This window comes from Tenrec ecaudatus, chromosome 12, assembly GCF_050624435.1.
Source record: "Tenrec ecaudatus isolate mTenEca1 chromosome 12, mTenEca1.hap1, whole genome shotgun sequence".
NCBI classification, from domain to species: Eukaryota; Metazoa; Chordata; class Mammalia; order Afrosoricida; family Tenrecidae; genus Tenrec; species Tenrec ecaudatus.
This window is the reverse complement of record NC_134541.1, coordinates 48,225,200-48,245,111: the sequence shown is the minus strand read 5'-3', so window position 1 is coordinate 48,245,111 and position 19,912 is coordinate 48,225,200. Positions and strand designations below refer to the sequence as shown.

Below are 19,912 nucleotides of genomic sequence, written 5' to 3'. Positions count from 1 at the left end.
CTAAACAAAATGTTTATGATGTTTTGAATGGAAGATCAATTTGCCCTGTCCACTCTCACTCATATTTCAATAAAAAGTTAAAAAAGAGTTACCAACACTGTTCTGTGGGGCCAGGTTGAAGCCTTTCTCTATCAGTCAGACATCCCCTCTGGACAGTTGTACCACAATTGTATAAACCTCAATCCTAAACATAAATCCTTTGTTTCATATTACTCACAAGGGTATGCTTCGCTGATTAACCTAAAGTGTTTTCATCTTTAGCATATTGCCTTTAATCTGATGAAGACCACCACGAGGAAGGGAGAAGTTATCAGCGTCGTTGTATTTGTTAGGTACAAATACATGGATCTGTTCCAACTCATAGTGGCCAGATGAACAACAAACAAACACTGCCTGCTCCCCCAACATCCTCACCGTTGTTCTTATGTTTGAGTTTATTGTTGCAGCCGCCGTGTCCAATCAAATTGTCCAAAGCCATCCTCTTTTTCACTGCACTGCTCCGTTACCCAGCCCCATGACCTTTCGCAGGACCTAGTCTCTCCCGAGAACACGTTCCAAGTACATGAGAAAAAGTCATGCATGCCACCCTTGTCTCCAAGGAGCATTCTGGCTATACTTTTTCCAGGACAGACTGGTTTTTTCATGTGGCAATTCATGACACTTTCACTAATTCTTTGACAACATCATAGTTCAGATGCATCTATTTGTTTAGTTTTCCTCAGGCAATTCCAATTTCCAAATGCACATGAAGAAATTGAAAATCCCATGGCTTGTGTCAGGGTTACTTTAGTCCTCAAATAACCGCCTTGCTTTTCAATACTTGAAAGAGGTCTTCTGAAGCAGATGTACCTAATGAGATACATCTTTTGATCTCTTGACTGCTGGTTCCATAAGTATTGGTTGTGGACTTAAGCAAAATGAAATTCTTAACAACCTCAATCTTTTCTCCATTTATCATTTAAAACTGTAGGTTCAGTTTTGAGGACTTTGCTTTTCTCTACATTGAGTTATAATCTCTATTGGAAGCTGCACTCCTTGATCTTCTTCAGCAAGTGCTTCAAGTCCTCTACTTTCAGCAAGCAAAGATGTGCCATCTGCACATCACACATTGCTAACAAGCCTTCTTCCAATCTTTCATGCCATGTTCTGCTAGATAACCATAAGGGGAAGAATGGATAGATAATGGATAGATAAATACAAAGGAACAGTAGACTGGAAAAGATTCATATAACTTATGAATGAAAATTAAAATGTTTAAGCGCATATAATATACATGAACTATATAAAATCATATTCAGTGACAGAATCCAGATAAAAAATACACACTGGATGATTCCCTTTCTAATAAGTTAAAAAAATTATAGGTGTATTCAAAGTACACAAGGAATCAGAGGGTAGTATGGTATACCTGATAAGAAGTTTGTGAATAGAGGCTTAGTGGAACATCATGGGTATTGATTTCCTGACCTGTGGTCTGGTGCCATAGATGCATTAAATGTGTGAAAATTCATTGAGACATACATGTACTTAAGCTTTGTTTCTTTTTTGTGTACATATTATACTTTAGTAAGATTTTAAAAATTGAAGCCTTATGTGACTATTAATTTGCTTAAGAGTCAAAAATCTATGTTCATTGACTTAGCAGTCAAAAAGTCCTTTAGGAGGTGACCTTCAACAACAATTTCTCCATATATATACATGTATATATATAATGTCCAAATATATATTACCAATTGTATATGATGCCAGTTATAGCTCATTCATCAAAACATAATGGAGGCAAAGGGTGGGGGGAGCCTGAAGAAGAGCTGATACCAAGGGCTCAAACAGAAAGTAAATCTTTAAAAAATGATGATGGCAACCTGTGTTTAAATATGCTTGATACAATCGATGTCTGGAACATCATAAGAGCTGTGAAATCCCCCAACAAAATTATTTTTAAAATACAAAAGAGTAGTTAATGATGTGTTTCTTTCACCAAGAAATTCATCCAGTCACAGATGGGGGCTTCATGCTCCATAAATATAATGATGTCATTTATTCTCACCTTAAACAATATCATGTCTACTGCTCCTGAGGAGAGTTACACAGTTTGGAAGCAGGTTTGGAATATCTTCAGTCTGACACCACTTTTTATAGCTACTAGTCACAGGGAAGCTTACACAATCAAGATTTTACTATATTCGGTGAACTTTGCAGAATGAATAGATTCTGATAAATTTCATTTGATTCTTTAGTGGCATAGAGGAAACATTTTATAAAAGTGCATGCAAATACTACTTTAAGTAGAGACTGATGAAGGATGATCCTTTTTAAAAATAGTCCAATGGACAACTAGGGTGAAATCCCACTCATCCAGAAATGTAGACCAACTGCCTCAGTGTACAATCCTTGATGCTCGAATTGTTTCTACAATCAGCCTCTGTAAGCTCAGAGGCTACCCCATGTTTCGCTCGAGTAGGAGAGGGGAGCATCTCAAGGTGGAACATATGCTGTTCTTAGTTCTGATGGTGGTAATTGCACACTTGCCGCCTAGCGCCTGACAGAAGTTGATGTTTACATATTTCTGTTCTTCCACCAGAAATCAGAAAACCCAGAGTTATCTCTGGGAATAAATGGGGCTGCCCAGCGCGGGGCCTCTCTTCGCACTGGGGATCCTCTGGCAGCAAATGCTGTTGGTGGTGGGACCATCCAATTGGTTGTGACCCATGGCGACATCCACAGTCGAATGAGACATGATACCCACAATTGTCCCTGTGCTTGAGTCCATTGTTGCAGCCACATGCCAGTCAATTGTCTTGAGGGCCTTCCTCTTTTTTGAGATGAAGCTAACCTTGCCTCTGAGGAGCACTCCCCCTGTGCTTCTTTCATGGCAGATCAGTTGTTCTTTTGGTTGGTTATGGGACTTTCATTATTCTTCAATAGCATCACATTATTATTTGAATAAATGGATCAATTATACTTATTTTTCTTCATTCGATGTCCAGCTTTAATATACTTATAAGACAATCATTGAATGGGGAGAAAGTTGATATAAATCTTTACTTTTTCATCATTAGTTTTATTGATACATTTGAATTAACTGGTCTTCATTGTAGGCAGATGGATATTATCCTATCACTAACAGAACTTCAGGGTTAATCCAGAATTGTTCTTTTAGATGACATATGTAATATCATTCCTCTTCAATTTCTCACTGCTAACACACTAGACCATATGTTTGTCTGATTAAAATATGGCCAACCTAAGTCCATTTCAGCTCACTAATGCCTGGGGTATCAATCTTGGTGTGTTCCATTTTATTCCTGACAAGTTCAATTTTTCTAGATTCATACTTTGTATATTTGAGCTTCTAGTTATTAATGATGTTTGTAGCTATTTCTTCTCATTTTCAGTCATGCCACATTAGTCCCCAATGTTTGATTTGTGGACTCCCAGAACAACAAAAAATCTATCTTAGAAAACATACAGCCAGTATGCTACTTAAAAGCAAGGATGGTGAAATTTCTATCTCATGTAATTTGAACATATCCATTACCAGGAGAGCCCAAACTCTGTAATAGGACGTCATGTTTGTTAAAGTAGAAGATCAGCCAAAAAGCCATCAAGAAGATAGACTGACATAGTGACTCTGCCAGTGGGCTCAAACCTAACAACAATTGTGAGCATGGCACAGGACAGAGCAGTGTTTCATTCTGTGGTGCGTAGGGTGACTATGAATTGAAACTCATACGATGGCCTCTAACAACAACAACAACAACAAAGTTGTAGCCTTCCAAATCTATAACGTATACACTACTGTAAAGGGGTAGTTCTTCCTGAGTTGTAATTTAGATGCCTTCCAATATCAGGAATTCATCTTCTGATACTTATCAATGTTCAGTAGATACTCATAAGGTTATCATTGGCCAAGAGTTCTCATAACTAAATCACCTAACCCATTGTCATACTCTATTCATCTGGAAGGTCTACTGCAACCTGTCCGCCATGGGTGAACCTGCTTGTATTTGAAATATTGGAGGCAAAACCTCCAGTGTCAGAACAACACACAAGTCACTACGGTATGACAAAATGATAGCTAAGTGGTCCTTAATCAAATTACGTACACTCTAATCTGCTTTTTGAAGAATCTCAGCCAAGAGTTTAGAAGAATGCTTGTGGAGCAGAAGTTGGATCTTTCCATGCATTAGGCAGGGTTCTCTAGAGAAGCAAAACCAATGACTCTTATATGTGTATGTATATAGGAAGAGATTTATATCAAGAAATAGCTAGCACAGTTATAGAAATGGGTAAATCTAAACTGGTTCAATCTGTGAGTCAGACGGTAAATGAAAAGCTTCTCTTGACTTCTGTTACTGTGGGAACTGAGGCAGCAGGGCGCAGGAAGACCATAGATAGGTGGATGTAGTGTCAAATGATTCCAAGGTTAGCAACTGCTAATGGATCCTAGGATCAGCAGGCCATATGGCAGGAGACCAATGAACCAAGTTCAAGGTCCAGCAGATGTGACAAGTTTTCCCTTGAAGTCTGCTTAAAAAGAAGGAGGCTATAACCCCAAAGAATCCTTCTTCCAATTACATCAAGGCTATGGCCTACGCATGGGTGGTTATATTCCGCTACAACCGCTGTCTGCTCACGGACTTGATTACATTGTATGAGATCCCATCACGAAGTTGATTACATTTTGTAAAATGCTATGAAGGATTACTGCCAAACTACTGAGAACCCCAGAGGAAGACTTATTAAAAACCTGTGATACACAGACGATGCAACTTTGCTTGCTGAATGACGCACTTGCTAATGAAAATCAAGAACTGTAGCCTCCAGTATGGATTTCGACTAGTGTAAAGAAAACCAAAATCCTAACAAGTGGTCCAATAGGTGATATCATGGCAAATGGGGAAAAGATTGAAATTGTTAAGGTTGTCATCTTACTTGGATCCATAATTAATGGTCATGGAAGCAGCATTCATGAGATTTAAAAAGGTATTGCATTGGTAAAATCCACTGCACAAGGCACGTTTAATATGTTGAAAACCAAGGATGTTACTTTGAGAATTAAAATATGTCTGACCCAAGCCATGGTATTTTCAACTGCCTCATATACATGTGAAAGTTGGACATTGAATGAAGACCAAAGAATTGAGACATTTGAGCTCTGTCGCAGGTAATGGCTATTAAAAGTACCATGGACTGCCAAAGCAACAAATAGATCTGTCTTGGAAGAAATAAAACCAGAATTATTCTTAGAAACAAGGATTTCAAAACTTTGTAAATGGTGACAGCCTCAAAAACCCACGAGGGGATCGTTATGAGTCAAGATTGACCAGGTGGCAGTGAGTTGTTGCTTCGGTTTTGTTTTTAATGGCTAGTGTGCTAGTTTTACACTAACACCTCAGACACTTGATATTCTCAGGATGAGGCAGCTTAATCTTACATATTATTTTCAGACATATGGCCCATTATTCTTGTTAATCTTTCAGTTCTATTTCTAGCTCTCATAGATCTTGGGGTAACTCAGGCAAGCATTTCCTCTAGGTGTTCTTTTCTAACCTAAAGGTATAGCCTATTTCTGAGAAGGGGACATCATTTTCGTTGTTGAGCAAGCAAGGGAAGGAACATCCACTCTTAGAAAAACACTCATAATCATGTATTTGCTATCTACTGCTATATTAGTCCCTGCCACAGAGTCTCTATGAGTCAGGGCTGACTCAGTAGTAGTGAGTCTGGGATTTTGCCATATTAGTTGCTTACATTATGTAGACTCAGTAGTTTTTCTTCAGTGAATAAGTGTTATTTAAAGTGTCTCTGTAGGCAATATTCTGTCACTTCAATTTTGTTAATCGGTATGAGTTATCCCATCCCACAAAACTATCCTAAAATTCTTCCTTTTACCAGCATTTTAAACCTAAACTGTAGGTTTATTAGAATTATCAAATAGCCTATGGGAATTACTTATAATATTATTTCTCAATAAAGCTATATCTGTTGCCTCTGAAGTGAATCATAAATATGTAAATCATAGACATATTAATAACTCTTGTGCTTTTCCTATAAAGGGTAAACCCTAATCTAGGGAAGGGATTCTTCATAAGTGATCCTGCTTTGTGCTTATTCTCATAAGATGACCATTCAAGATATGGGAGTTCTAGCAAGGTAAGGAAGCATGATGGCACCCAAATGTGGGGAAGAAGAGCATCTGCAGTCCTGAAGGCCTGTCTTAAAAACAAACAGCTATTTAAAGAAAATGGCAGCTAGCCTGAGTGGAGAAAAATGCTCCAGCCTCATTGTGGTCAAAGGATTTTCAATAAAGTCCATAATAAATGAAGGGATGATTGGAGCTCACATTTGGAGCAATGTACAAAAGGCTACCATCACAGAGAAAGCCCAGAATTATTTTATTTTTTTCTTTCTGTGAGTCTCCACATGATTTAAACCTCCACCAAATTATTTCTGATCATTAACTGAACATATCTTAGTCTTGCCTTCAGGCAGCATGCACTAGAAGCAGGGGTCCTCAAACTTTTAAAACATGGGGCCAGTTCTCTGTCCCTCAGACTCATTGAAGGGCTGGACTACAGTTTAAAAAAAAACTATGAACAAATTCCCATGTACACTGCACATATCTTATTTTGAAGTAAAAAACAAGTGGGGCAAAAACACCCAGAGGGCCAGATAAATGTCCTCGGTGGGCCACATGTGGCCCGAGGGCCATAGTTTGAGGACTAGAGAGTGGATCACTACCACTCCCCTAGCCAATAGAGGGGTGGGAGTAGTGCTGATTGGTGTCTTCAATACATTTTTAGAAAACAGTGAGAAATTGGTTGCCTACGGGAAAAAAGGCTAACGTGTTTAGCTTTAAACATGCTCTTTGCAGATTAAGGGAGCTTAAATCTTTCTTTAAATAGAAACCTGAAAAGCCTAGTTCAGACAAAAATAAGGAGGGCTACACTAAAATCATGGGCTCTGAAGCTGGTGGAAATCACTTGGTTCTCTGTTACTTCTGAGGTTGCCCAGGCTTTGACAACTTAGGTCTATCACACGTTTGCCAATGATTGCCATGGTCATGCTTATTATCTTGTTGCTTAATATCTTCTGCTTACTACTGGGTCCTGCAGATTGTTTTGCCTTACTAGATGTGTGAAAAAAGACTACTATACTATGAGATAACAAAAGCCAGTAGACTTTATCTCTTGAGAAGACAGAGAATCAAACACATGACCAATGACAAAAATAGCAAGGGAATTCTTAGAGGAAAACTTCCCTAGTTTAATGAATGAAAATCAGGCAACCATTCGAGAGGCTGAAAAACACCTGCTAGACGGAATTCCAAGAAGAAATCACCAGGGCATATAATAGCTAAACTATACAACTTTGAGGAAAAGGAGAAAATCATATGAACATCTAGGGAAAACAAGCAGTCACTTATAAATGTACCCAAATAAGAATATGCTCAGACCTATCAGTGGACACTCTGAAGAAGGGGAGTGTAGTAACATGTCCCAAAACTTGAAGGAAAATAATGCAAACCCAAGAATACTCTATCCAGCCAAATAATCTATCAAGACAGATGGTGAAGTAAGCATCTTCTCAGACAAGGAAAAGCTCAACGAATACGTTAAAAGAAGCCCTACCTTACAACACATCCTAACTGACACAGTATGGGCAGAAGAACAACACTCACCAAGCACAAATAAGAGACCGCCACATAGAACAACTCCACCAGAGGGCAACAAAGAGAAAATAGACCCCAAGTCGCATTGGATAAATGGTGGATAAAAGAGAAGAATAAAACACACACACATGCACAACACACTGATAAGAAAGGGTGGTAGGAAACCACCCAACACAAAAGGTACAAGATGGCATCATAGAGTCCGCAAATGTACTTACTAACCCTGAATATTAATGAACTCAGGCATTAAAAAACAGAGGCTAGCAGACTGGCTTAGAAAACACAAACTGTCGATCTGCTGCCTACAGGAGACACATCTCAAGAATACAAACAAAAATAGGCTGAGAATCAAATGCTGGAGAAAAATATACCAAGCAAATGGCAATTCATAAAAAGCAGGGATTGCAATCCTAATCTTGGAGAAAATTGATCTCAAGGTACAAGCCATAACAAGAAATAAGGAGGGGCACTATATAATTCTCAAGAAAACTGTACTCCAGGAACTAGTGAGCATAATACATATATACATGCCCAGTGAGAGACCTGAGAAATTAATAAATCAAATGCTCCAAAAGATGCAAAAAAGAAATCACAGGGTCAACAATTATATTAGGTGACTTTAATACACCACTCTCTGAGAAAGATAGATCACAAGGAAAGAAGCTTAACAAAGAGGCTACATATCTAAACAGTACAAGCAGACAGTATGACCTGATATATCTTTTCAGAGCTCACCACCCGATTCTTTACAAGCCCACATGGCATCTACACAAAGATAGACTACACTCCTGCGACACAAGTTGAATCCGTGTAAATTGAAGCACATAGAGATCATACAGACTTCACTCCCCGGTCACTATGCCATAAGGCTGGAAATCAACAAAAGGACAATTAAGAACAAAGGCAAACAATTGGAGGATGAATACTATCTATTGCAAAAAGAGTAGGTATTGACACAGATCAGAGATAGATTTTGGGACCAGGGCGTGGTACCCCAAACACTCAACTGGAAAACACTCCTAAAGTTCAACAACAAACTATTTATAGGCTTTTCTTTGTTGTTGTTGTTTTTTGTTTTCTTTGATTGTTTTGCTCTGTCTAGTGTTTGTGCTTATTATTGTCTCTACCTGTCTATCTAGATAAAATAGGCTGGATAAACAATCCAGAGGAGAAACCAATGGGACTGGTTTCTGGCAGGATACAGTGGGGAGAGGAGGAGGTGGGGAAAAGGAAGGGTGGTGGCAACAAACCCAGGGACTAGGAAACAACAAATGAGCTAAAATTGATGGCAGGTAGGGTGTAGGATAACTGGTGTGGATTGACCAGGGCCAATGTAGACAAGAAGAATTACTGAAACCCAATGAAGGCCGAACATGATAGTGGGACAAGAGGAAAGCAAAATGAAATAGAGGAAAGAACTAGAAGGCAACAGACATTTATAAAGGTCGACATATAGGCATGTACATATGTAAATATATTTATATATAACAATAGGGAAATAGATCTATGTGCATATATTTATATGTTAAGTATTAAGGTAGCAGATGGACACTGGGCCTCTACTTAAGTACTCCCTCAACACAAGAACACTTTGTTCTAATAACCTGGCATTCGGTAATGCTCACCTTCCAGACACAATCACTGAGGACAAAATGGGTGCTTAAGCAAATATGGTGAAGGGAGCTTCTGGTGCTTGCTATCAAATGATGTAGCATCTGGGATATTAAAGGCTTGAAGCTAAACCAAGTGGCCATCTAGATCAGAAGCAACAAAGCCCACATGCAAGAATCACACCAGCCTATGTGGTCATGAGGTGTTGATGGGATCTGGTATCAGGCATCAAAGACCCAGAACAAAAAATCATATCAATGTGAATTATGGGGAGTGCAGAGTGGAGACCCAAATCCAACTGCAGACAATTGGACATCCCCTTACAGAAGGGTCACAATGAAGAGATGAGTCAGTTAGGGTGCAGTATAAAATGATGAAATGTACAACTTTCCTCTAGTTCTTTAATGTCACCCTCCCACTATCATGACCCCAATTCTACCTTATAAATCATGCTAGACCACAACATTATACTGAGGCAGATCAGAACCGGAAACACATGAAATCCAGGTCAGATAAACCCCTCAGTACCAATAATGAAAGTAGTGATGCCAGGAAGGTAAGGCAATATGGGGGGATGAAGGGGAAAGTGACCACAATGATCTACTTATAACCCCCTCCCAGGGGGATATACAACAGAAAAGTGGGTGAAGAGAGAGAGTGGTTGGTGTAAGACATTGTGGTGGTTAAATAATCTGGTATCAATTGGGGACTTGATAGGATTCAGAGTGATAGGATTAAGAGTCTGGCCCATCAATCAAGATATATATCACCAATGAGGCCTCTATGTGGGCATGTCCTTCTCCTGAAAATTCTTGAAACTCAGTTTTCCCTCCTTGAAGGCAGGAGACAATTCTCTCTCAACTCAGTCCCGTGAAGACTCTCTACTAACAAGGCTGACTCCCTGCGAGGCATCTCTGAGGAGAATCCACATAGACATACCCTGATGCAGCCCTAGGTCCTGTGGAAGCCACGTGGAGACCCCTACCAGTGATGAGATACTTACAACACCACTGGATCCACAGGATTCCCACCTACTGATTGGCCTGTGATCATCCTGCATTCAGCATTATTGCATGTATTTCATGAGTCAGAAGAGGACATTATAGATTGATATTGGACATATGGGCTTATATCAGACTTATGCTCTTGATCTGGACTGGGCTGGGATGTTTCCTTAATACTCAACTGCCCTTGTATATAAACCTCTTTCTTATACACATATGAATATGTTTCTCTAGTCTACCTGGATTAACACAGATATGAACATTCTTAAATAAATTATCAAGGGTTCATGAGGGTGGGTGGGTGGGAGAGGGGGCAGAAATGGAGTGATACCAAGGACTCAAGTAGAAAGAAAATGTTTTGAAAATGATGATGGCAACATACGTACAAATGTGCTTGACACAATGGATGTATGAATGGATTGTGATCAAAGTTGTACGAGCCCTAATGAAATAATTTAAATTTTTAAAAGAGACTAATGTGATACAAAATTGCCGAGTATAGTCTGGGGACTTAAAGGCATGAAAGAAAACAAGCGGCCATCTAGCCCAGAAGCAACAAAGCCCACACGGAAGCAGCACACCAACATGGGTGATCATGAAGGGCAGAGGAGACCAGGTCTCAAACAACAAAGGCAGGGAGGGGTGGTGGTGGTGGTGGGAATCACATTACCATGAATGAGGGGGAGTGCGTGATGGGGACCCAATGCCCACATGTAGACAGATGGACATCCCTTGCCGAGGGGTAGTGGGGAGGAGATGAGTCACTCAGGGTTCAGTGTAGCAACAATGAAACTAAAAACCTTCCTCTAGTTCCTGAGCGCCTCCTCCCTCCCAATTATCATGACCTCCAATTCTACCTTGGGGACCTGGGAAGACCAGAGGATGTACAGCAGTGCAGTGGGGATCTGGAAACACAGGGAATCTAGGACAGACGAACCCCTTAACACCAGCGGCGGGTGTGGCGACACCAGGAGGGAAGGGGGTGTAGAAAGGGAGAGCCGATTTTGGAGATCTATGTGTAACCTCCTCTCTGGGAGATGGGCAATGGGAAGGTGGGTGAGGGGAGATGCCGGGTAGTGTAAGATAAGATAAAATAATTATTTATAAACTATTAAGGGGCCAGGGGAAAGGGGGGAGAGGGGGGAGGGGAGGAAGGAAACTGAGCTGATTCCAGGAACCCAAGTGGAAGGCGAATTTTGAGAATGACGAGGGCAACGAATGTATAAGGGTGCTTTGCTCAACTGCTGTATGTATGGATTGTGAAAAGAGGTGTATGAGCCCCAATAAAAAGATTTATTAATTTTAAAAAAGTATCGTGAAAAAAATATCATGAAAAAAATTTGGGTAAATAAATTTCAATAGCCACAATTAACCACTATATATTAAAGCATGACAGGGGTGGACAAAAATTTTATGTTTGCCATGGGATATTAATTAAGCTGTTTTTTTCTATCCGAACCCTAACCCTAATTAATTAAGCTTTTGTAGATCATAGTAATTATACCATAACATTAACTTCTAGATTGCCTTGTTTTTTCTGTTTAAACAATTGTGGCTGATACAATTTTGATTGTCAATATCTTTTGGGGACATTTTACCCCTTGAAAAATTTAATACAATTGCATTAGTATTACATTTAAGTCTATTGTGGGATTTTCAAACACATAAAAATAGAACGAAAATATGGTATCAGCATCATGCAACCTCCATTACTATACAATTTCTGCCATTTGATCTCAAAATTTTTTTTATTTTATAGTACAGTATGATAAAGTTTAGTCATATGATTTTACAAATAAATAATTTAGAATGGACAAAGAAATATTGGTTAACACCTGGGACTAGGCATGCCACCAATGCATAGATCAACATTTTGGAAGAACGGAGCATTAATTTTTAAACTGGTTAAAAATTTTAAAACTTCCCGGTATATTTATCACTAAGGAAAAATTCACAGTATGTAAAACAAACACAAATAAAAGTAGTTTTAACAAAATGCTACTCTTATATCCCACTCCCAAATCCATGCTTACGTAGACTGACCCCAGGCTAGATTTATTCACTGAGTCAGCAGGACCAGAAATAACCAAATACTCTCCTGCATTTTATGCTCTTTCATTCTCGATGTTGGTTTGCTCCCAGGCTTTCACCCTGTATCACCATAAAATATGCACCAGCTCAGGTAAACCTGGTAATTTCCATAAAATGATGAAATGAAAAAAAAATTGCCGAGCATAAAATTCTAAATAATTCTTTCTCAGTTGACGAAGATCAAAGTTCCTGACTGGGTGTCTAAGGCAGTTAGGAGACTGAACTTGAAATTGAAGTCTGTCAACACTAACAGGTGTTCTGGCAGCACGGCAGTTATGTGGTGGGTGGCTAACCACAAGTTAAGCAGTTTGAAACCACACCCACTCCTAGGGAGAAAGACAAGGAGACTGTGAAGAGTTACAGACCCCAAAACCCATGGGACAATTCGACCATTCTCTGTGAGGTCACCATGAGTCAGACACAGCTGGACAGCAGTGAGTTTGGTCTTGGGATTATCAACCACAGAACAGTCTTCCCTTTGAGCAACTCACCTGCAAATACAATTTAATTATGTGTGAAAGGTTATAGCTTCCAATTAATCTGTGATGATATAATGTGATAACATTTTGTTGATTAATTGTGTAGTTGCACTTTGCCTTATGAGGCAGATAGATGCCTAGTCTGAGAAGGCTTATTTTAGACTATCACAATCTCTATCAAAGAATGGTAATCTAATTCCATGTTAGATTTGCCACAGGGTTGGGTCTCTGTTCTATCATTTGATTCTGACTCCCACTTTGAACTGTAGCAAGTTTTGCTTCAAGCGATAGTGGTAAAATTATGTACAACCCTTCCGTAACCCAACTGATGCTGGTAGCATGTTTTAATTTCAGTTAAGCCTGTTTAAATGATTATTTATATACCTAGGTACTAAAAAAAAAATCCTCACTTGCTTTAGAGTGAAAGTGGATACTTCATAGCAATGCACCGAGTTCTTCCTCAGGATTTAAGTGGGTTGTAATGAAAATGTTATGACAAATTGATTGAAACGGTATCCCACAATCTGTCACTCTCAGTATTGTTAATAAATGGTAATAGTGACGGCTGGAATAACCAATGCATGACTGCAGTGAAGGAGACTATGTATGATCATTTCCCCATGTAAGCGTCCACATGTCCTATACCCTCTGGCTCCTCTGAGCTATATTGATGCACTCCGTATAGATATATGTTTCTACAGAGTTGCTCCAGTTCTGTCAGTTTAAGCGATCCCACTCCGATTGATATAGATTTACATGGACAATCTCCTGTTTAGATTCATGGTGACTGTGCACAGTGCCCTTTGGATCGCTGGGATTACATTTAGAAATCCATAGTAAGCCAGTTCATACTGGAAAAATGATGTCAAATCACTGCATGCTGTAAAATGAGGAAACCCCTTAGTCCAACATGCACACTGGGGCTGTTCATTTTTGAGAGTTAATCCGCAGCTAGGCAAAGGTGAAGTAAGATAGAGTTTGCAAATTGTATCAATTGCCATGGGACAAAAATGTAGACAAAGTTGCCGAAGGAACAGGAGCACTAGAGTGTTCCTTCAGCTCCTTGACCAGTGTGACATTGGACAACAGAGTGTCACTGGATATTTTATTAGCCCGGCAAGATGGTAGGCAACATTTCTTGCTGTACATGTAAACATAATACAGAGGAAGCAGAACAGGATGTACACAGAATTAGACAATGGGCCATATAAACCATACAGACAACAGAATAGGCACATGGCTAGGTCAATGTGGGATCGTTTTAAGTGATAGCTAAACACTTTGGCCTGAATTCTGCTCATTGGATGCATGATTGCATCTGTCTTTCGCTGCTGCTGCACATGCGATAGAGAAAGGGGAAAGGCTTGGACCATACATTGGTTCTGATCAACACTGTGAGGCACACTTTGATCACATCTAAGTCCTGGTGAAGAGCGAGAGGGAACATGTTCAGCGGAAGTGTGGGTGGCTGGCAAACGAGTTCTGTTTCCATTTTATGCCTTGAATTAGCTCGAAGCCACCTTGAGTAGTCTACACATATGTATGACCACTGAATTCCAAAAATAACCAGGACAAATCCTGGGAAACAGAGAGGAGTAGTAGGTTGACTGATAAAAAGATAGATAGAGGTTATATAGATTAAGACAGGCACAGGAAAGAATTAGGAACCTGGCCTAACAGTGTCCCCTGAGAAGTAGGACATGGCAGGACATGTAGATAAGGAAGTTTCATTTCTTTGTCCTCTTGTTCTTTCCTGTTAGGTTAACAAACCCCTTCCTGACTGTCCTTACCACAAAACTTGCATTAAGAATCTTTGAAAAAAGGAAACCAACAAATTGTTTATGATATGTGCTGCTAGTTTTATATCGTTCTTGGGCAGACATAGCATTGCTGAGTGTCAGACTATTTCCCACCCTTCTTCTATTTTGTCTTATTATTATAATTAAACTGTCTCTCTAAGATAAACTTTTACTGTGTTTCAGAGTTTTTTGAAATGACAGACCTAGTCACCCCTGAGGGAACTTAGGCTACAGAACCAAAGCCGGCAAAGAAGACCCTCTCTTGGAATGCCCGAGATTTACACCCCATGCCCCTGAAATTCAGACCCAACACCAACAATAGGCCCATGCCTGTGAATGACTGAAAGAAAAACACCCAACTTTAACTCAAGCATCTCTTCCCCTGGAAGAGTTTGTTCCTCTTAATGTAGAGCAGAGTAGGAGAGATTTCTCCTCGTGCAGGCAGAGTGACGCACTGGCCCCAATCAGCAGGAAGTAGCTGTCCCTGATCCCCTAAATAATTTAAGGTATAAAATCTCAGGCAGGATAAAAACCTGACAGAGGAGCAAAAGTAGTGACAGCAAGGCCAGACACCAGGCGGAAATGGTGCCCTTGTATAACCGAGTGGAAGTAGAGTTCAGAGAAGCTTCTAGAGTCAGGCCTTCTCTCTGAAAAAAAAGTTTAAACTATTTCTACTGCCTCAGAGGCCAAGCACTAACACCATCTTGCGAACTACATTCCCCAGAATCCCTTGACCCAACGTCATTGTCAGAATAACTCACGCCCTGCAATTAACAACTTCCCTCTATCAAATCTATTTAATCAATAGGCCAGGTTCGATTTCAGAGGTTTCAACTTCCCCTGTAGGTTTCAGAGACTGTAACTCTTTAGGAAGAAAAAGCCTAGTTTTTCTCCTGTGGAGCAACTGGTAGTTTTGAAATGCTGGCCTTGCTAGTTAGTAGCCCAATGCATGGCCACTGTACCAACAAGGGTTTTGGGCCCTGCAAGAAACCTTACATTTCTCCTGCACATGCGTGAACCCAGTCATTGGTCTTTGACCTCCTTAGCTTTTAGATTATGGCATGGGTCCCATCTGGAGGGCGTAGCAAAATTTCGAGCATTTCCTCAATGGATGACCAGCAGTAATTATTGCTCTTAGTAAAAGTCAAGAACCGGATTCCAGTAACACTTTTGAATAATTTTTCCATGAGTGTATGGCTTATACAATATAAGTAGAAACCAAAATGATTCTATCAAAATTATCTCCTAACTCAATAGAAAGTAAATGTCTAGAAAGTAATGATGGCAACATATGTATACATATGCTTGATACAATTGATGTATGTAGTGGTATAAGAGCTGTAAGAGCCCCCAATAAAATGATCTTTTAATTTAAAAATATATTTAGATATAAATTAATATATATAGCTCCTGATACTCTGAGGTAAGAAAAGGCGCGGTGTGTGTGTGTGTGTGTGTGTGTGTGTGTGTGTGTGTGTGAAAGAGAAAAGGGAGATAGACATTTCACCTGTGTCTTTTTTTAGGTTTGTGCTTCATCTTCTCTGCTGTGCTTCTCGTCCTTCTTAGCACTCATTACTTATTCTAAATTGTTGATATTTTCTTTTTATTTAATCCATTGGAATGATTTCTATTAACACTATTCTTAAATGCCAGCTAAAACAACATGGCCAAAATTAGTCTGTAATCCCCTGAGTGAGACACTGTCTCTTACTTTGGTTTTCTTTCTACCTAGTAAGTGATAAAGTCAACATGGGAGTATTGTGAATGACCCCAGTTGTCCTGCTCCCTGGGACAGGCAGGCTTTGAATAACCCAGACACCACAATGTCCTCACTTCTCAGAGATCCTAAAAAGAAATGTCATTTGAGAAAATGACAGAATTGATGGCACTCTGTGAAGAAAGTAGCTTATATTCTCTCTCTGACACTCTGGGTTATGTCAATATTCCACTCCATCCTTCTAAACCCATATTGTTACCATCCTTTTAGGTTTCAACAACATTAACCTCAATCATAATTGAAGAATGAACTCACAACTTTAATGGTCTTATCCATTCAGTGCTTTTTAAATGTTTATCCTAGAAAATAGCCGAGAGCTAGTTAATCTCCAGCAGAGACCATGCTTGGTAACAAAACTTTGATTTAACTTTAAGTTTTGTCACATAGTATTTACTCCAAAGTCCTGTATGCAATGTTCATACTTATGTGCACATGTAAGCAATGTTTGTCCTTCAGATCTTACTGATCCCTTGTGAAGATATGATCTTTCCGTCTCTATCCCCCAGAAGTGCTGGAATCCCATCTCAGCAAAGCAAAAGGGAATGCATGGAATCCTATGCCTGTATGCTGGTATATTTGCATGACATCAGATAGAGGTAGAGGGATATATAGAGTTTAAAACGATCAGAATTCAATCAGATTTGAACATAAGTTTTAAACAGATTTTCTATATTGATATTCAAGACCCAAAACCAAACCTACGGATATGAAGTCCGTTTCAACTTACAGTGACCCTACAGGACAGGATGCAACTGCTCTTTGGGTTTCTGAAACTATAAATATTTATGGGAACAGAAAGCCTCATCTTTTTTTCCCTTGGGATAGATGATAAGTTTAAACTGCTGAACTATAACACCAGGGCTCCTTAAAAGCATATCATAGAGACAATTTTTATTCCAGAAAAAATAAGCAGCATGAGAAAGATAAGGTACAGTATGCTTATGAAGAGAGAGGAAGACATACAGAAGATCAAACATTTATTCATCTTAACATAATTGATTGGACATTGTTCTTTCATTTTTGCTGAGATCAAATTGATATCAAATCACAAGATGATCTCTGCTGCTCCGTTCAGTCATATGCTTGGAAATTCAGATTTAGTAAGGCTAGTTGTGAGCTAGAAAAAGATTCTGGAAATTGAGTTAAAGGAAATCTAGTGGGAGTTTAATATTGGCCAAGGTTTTCTTTAAACAATTTATCTTATGAATAAAAAACACCCCCAAATCAAGCAAAAGATGTGCTACCAGTTTTCTTTGACAATAGAAAGATTTCAAAACTTTTAAACTTTGAAAAATGAGGCTCCTTTAGATAGTACAGCCTCAAGATAGAATTCTATTTCCAAGCTCTGCATGTTACAATTAAATTCATTATGAATATCAACTCCTCTCAGAGGAAGGAAGAGGAAATGAAGAGGCTGTGGTTATTGTTAGTCTGTGCTAGACTCTAGGGAGTGTGGTTTCATTGATCAACTCAGATCACCCTAATCAGTATCTTGTGAAATAAGTAGCATTAAGTTAGTTTTGTAGCAGATGATCTTTTTTTCCTTTTGAAACAAGTAATCAGAACAGCAGCAGCACAAAATAAGGAGAAAATACAAACAAAATAAAGGGAAAGGAAAACAAAATCAGATTATACAAATGCCAACTTCATGTTATTCTCTTTTTGACTGGGACATAAAGGGGAAAAAGAACTGTAAATTGGCAGGAGTCAACTACAATTTTTTGTAATAGAGAGTAATAGAATGTTATCTTTCTGAAAATAGCCAACAAATGTCACATCCAGTATCCTGAGCCTTGTTATATAACATTTCCCACTGTAAGCTTTTCAAAAATTTTTTTCAGACTGTATTCTGGTCCAGCATCTGTGATCCGGCAATATTGCTGAGGATGTTTTTTGATTTTCACTGATGTTCCCAATGCCAATTACAGGTCAAACTACAAGGGTGGTCAAAATAAAGAGATTTTGTTTCAATTTTTATCAGAAAAACTATGCTTTATTTGCATCTCTGCTATATTCAATGATATCTAGACCAGCCATCCTTCAGCAGCATAGGGAGTGAAAAAAATTATAAACATGCACACTGCAATGTATATTTTGGCATAATTTAGAATAACTACTCCATTGCTTAGAGAAACTCATTCCTAAAATAACATTGTCCAAGTCCACACTGAACTTTCCACCTGAAATATGCATTTGATCCACTCACCTAACTGAATGATTTATTAAATAAGAACAAAATTGCTGATATAATTTTGGTTAAGGAGGGGAAGCCAAATTAAAGGTATTTAGAAGACCCACTGATGATATGCCCATTGGAAAACCTTTGAATAGGATTCTATTTTGCTGTTTAATTTACCTTGAAAGCAAATTATTTAATATGCATCTAACACTCAAATTAAATAATTGATGAAACTGGATGTGGCAATGTCATACATTCTTAAGGGATGCTGTGGTTGATTTTTTAAGGTTCTATCCAGTCAGTTCAGACTCATAGCGACCCCATAAGCAACACTGTAGATTTCTGACACACCCTGTAACCCATTTCTGTGCTCGAGTCCATTGTGACAGCCACTGTGCCAATCAGTCTCCTGGGGGGCTTCCTCTTTTCCAATCCCCTCCACTTGACCAAATAAGATGCTCTTCTCCGGGGACTTGTCTCTGCTGACAATATGCGTGACGTTTGAAAGATGAGGTCTCCCCATACTTGCCTCTAAGGAGCACTCACTCTGGTCTGATTCCTTCCAGCACAGATCAATCCGTTCTTTCAGCAGTCCATGAGACTTTCAATATTCTTCGCCAGCACCACAAATCAAACGCATCGATTCTTCTTTGGTCTTTCTTATTCAATGGCCAAATTGCACATGCATATGAGAAGATTGAAAATATCATGGCTTGGGTCAGGCGAATCTTGGTCCTCAAACCAACAGTCTCACTTTTTCAATACTCTAAGGAAGTCTTACTCCCTGCAGATTCCTTAGCTCTCAAACAGTGGTCTGAGTGGCTTAAAGAAAAAGGGAGGGAATGTAAAACTGAAATGGACTTGGAGTCTTGTGACAAATAAGTTCACTTCCAACAATAACAAAACACAATAAATAAACAAAATAATTGGACTCTTGACTGCTGCTTCCATAAGCACTGATTATGGATCTAAGCAAAACAAAATCCTCGAGAACTGCATCCCTTCTCCAAGTTTCTTTTTTTAAATTGTTTTATTATGGGCTCATGCAACTCTCATCACACTCCATACATACATCAATTGTGTAAAGCACATCTGTACATTCATTGCCCTCATCATTCTCAAAACATTTGCTCTCCACTTAAGTCCCTGACATCATGTCCTCATTTTCCCCCTCCCTCCCAGCTCTCCCTCCCTCATGAGCCCTTGATAATTTATAAATTATTATTTTGTCATATCTTGCCTTCACCCACTTTTCTGTTGTCCATCCCCTAGGGAGGAGGTCACATGTAGATCCTTG

The 19,912-nt window shown here is 39.1% G+C and overlaps 1 protein-coding gene across 1 annotated transcript in view; it reads right to left on the bottom strand.

Annotated features, from left to right (window-relative positions):
* Window positions 1-19,912, bottom strand: part of LOC142422460 (ADP-ribose glycohydrolase MACROD2-like) — a 971,437-nt gene that overhangs the window by 194,309 nt on the left and 757,216 nt on the right. The gene's annotated exons all lie outside the window — the stretch shown is intronic.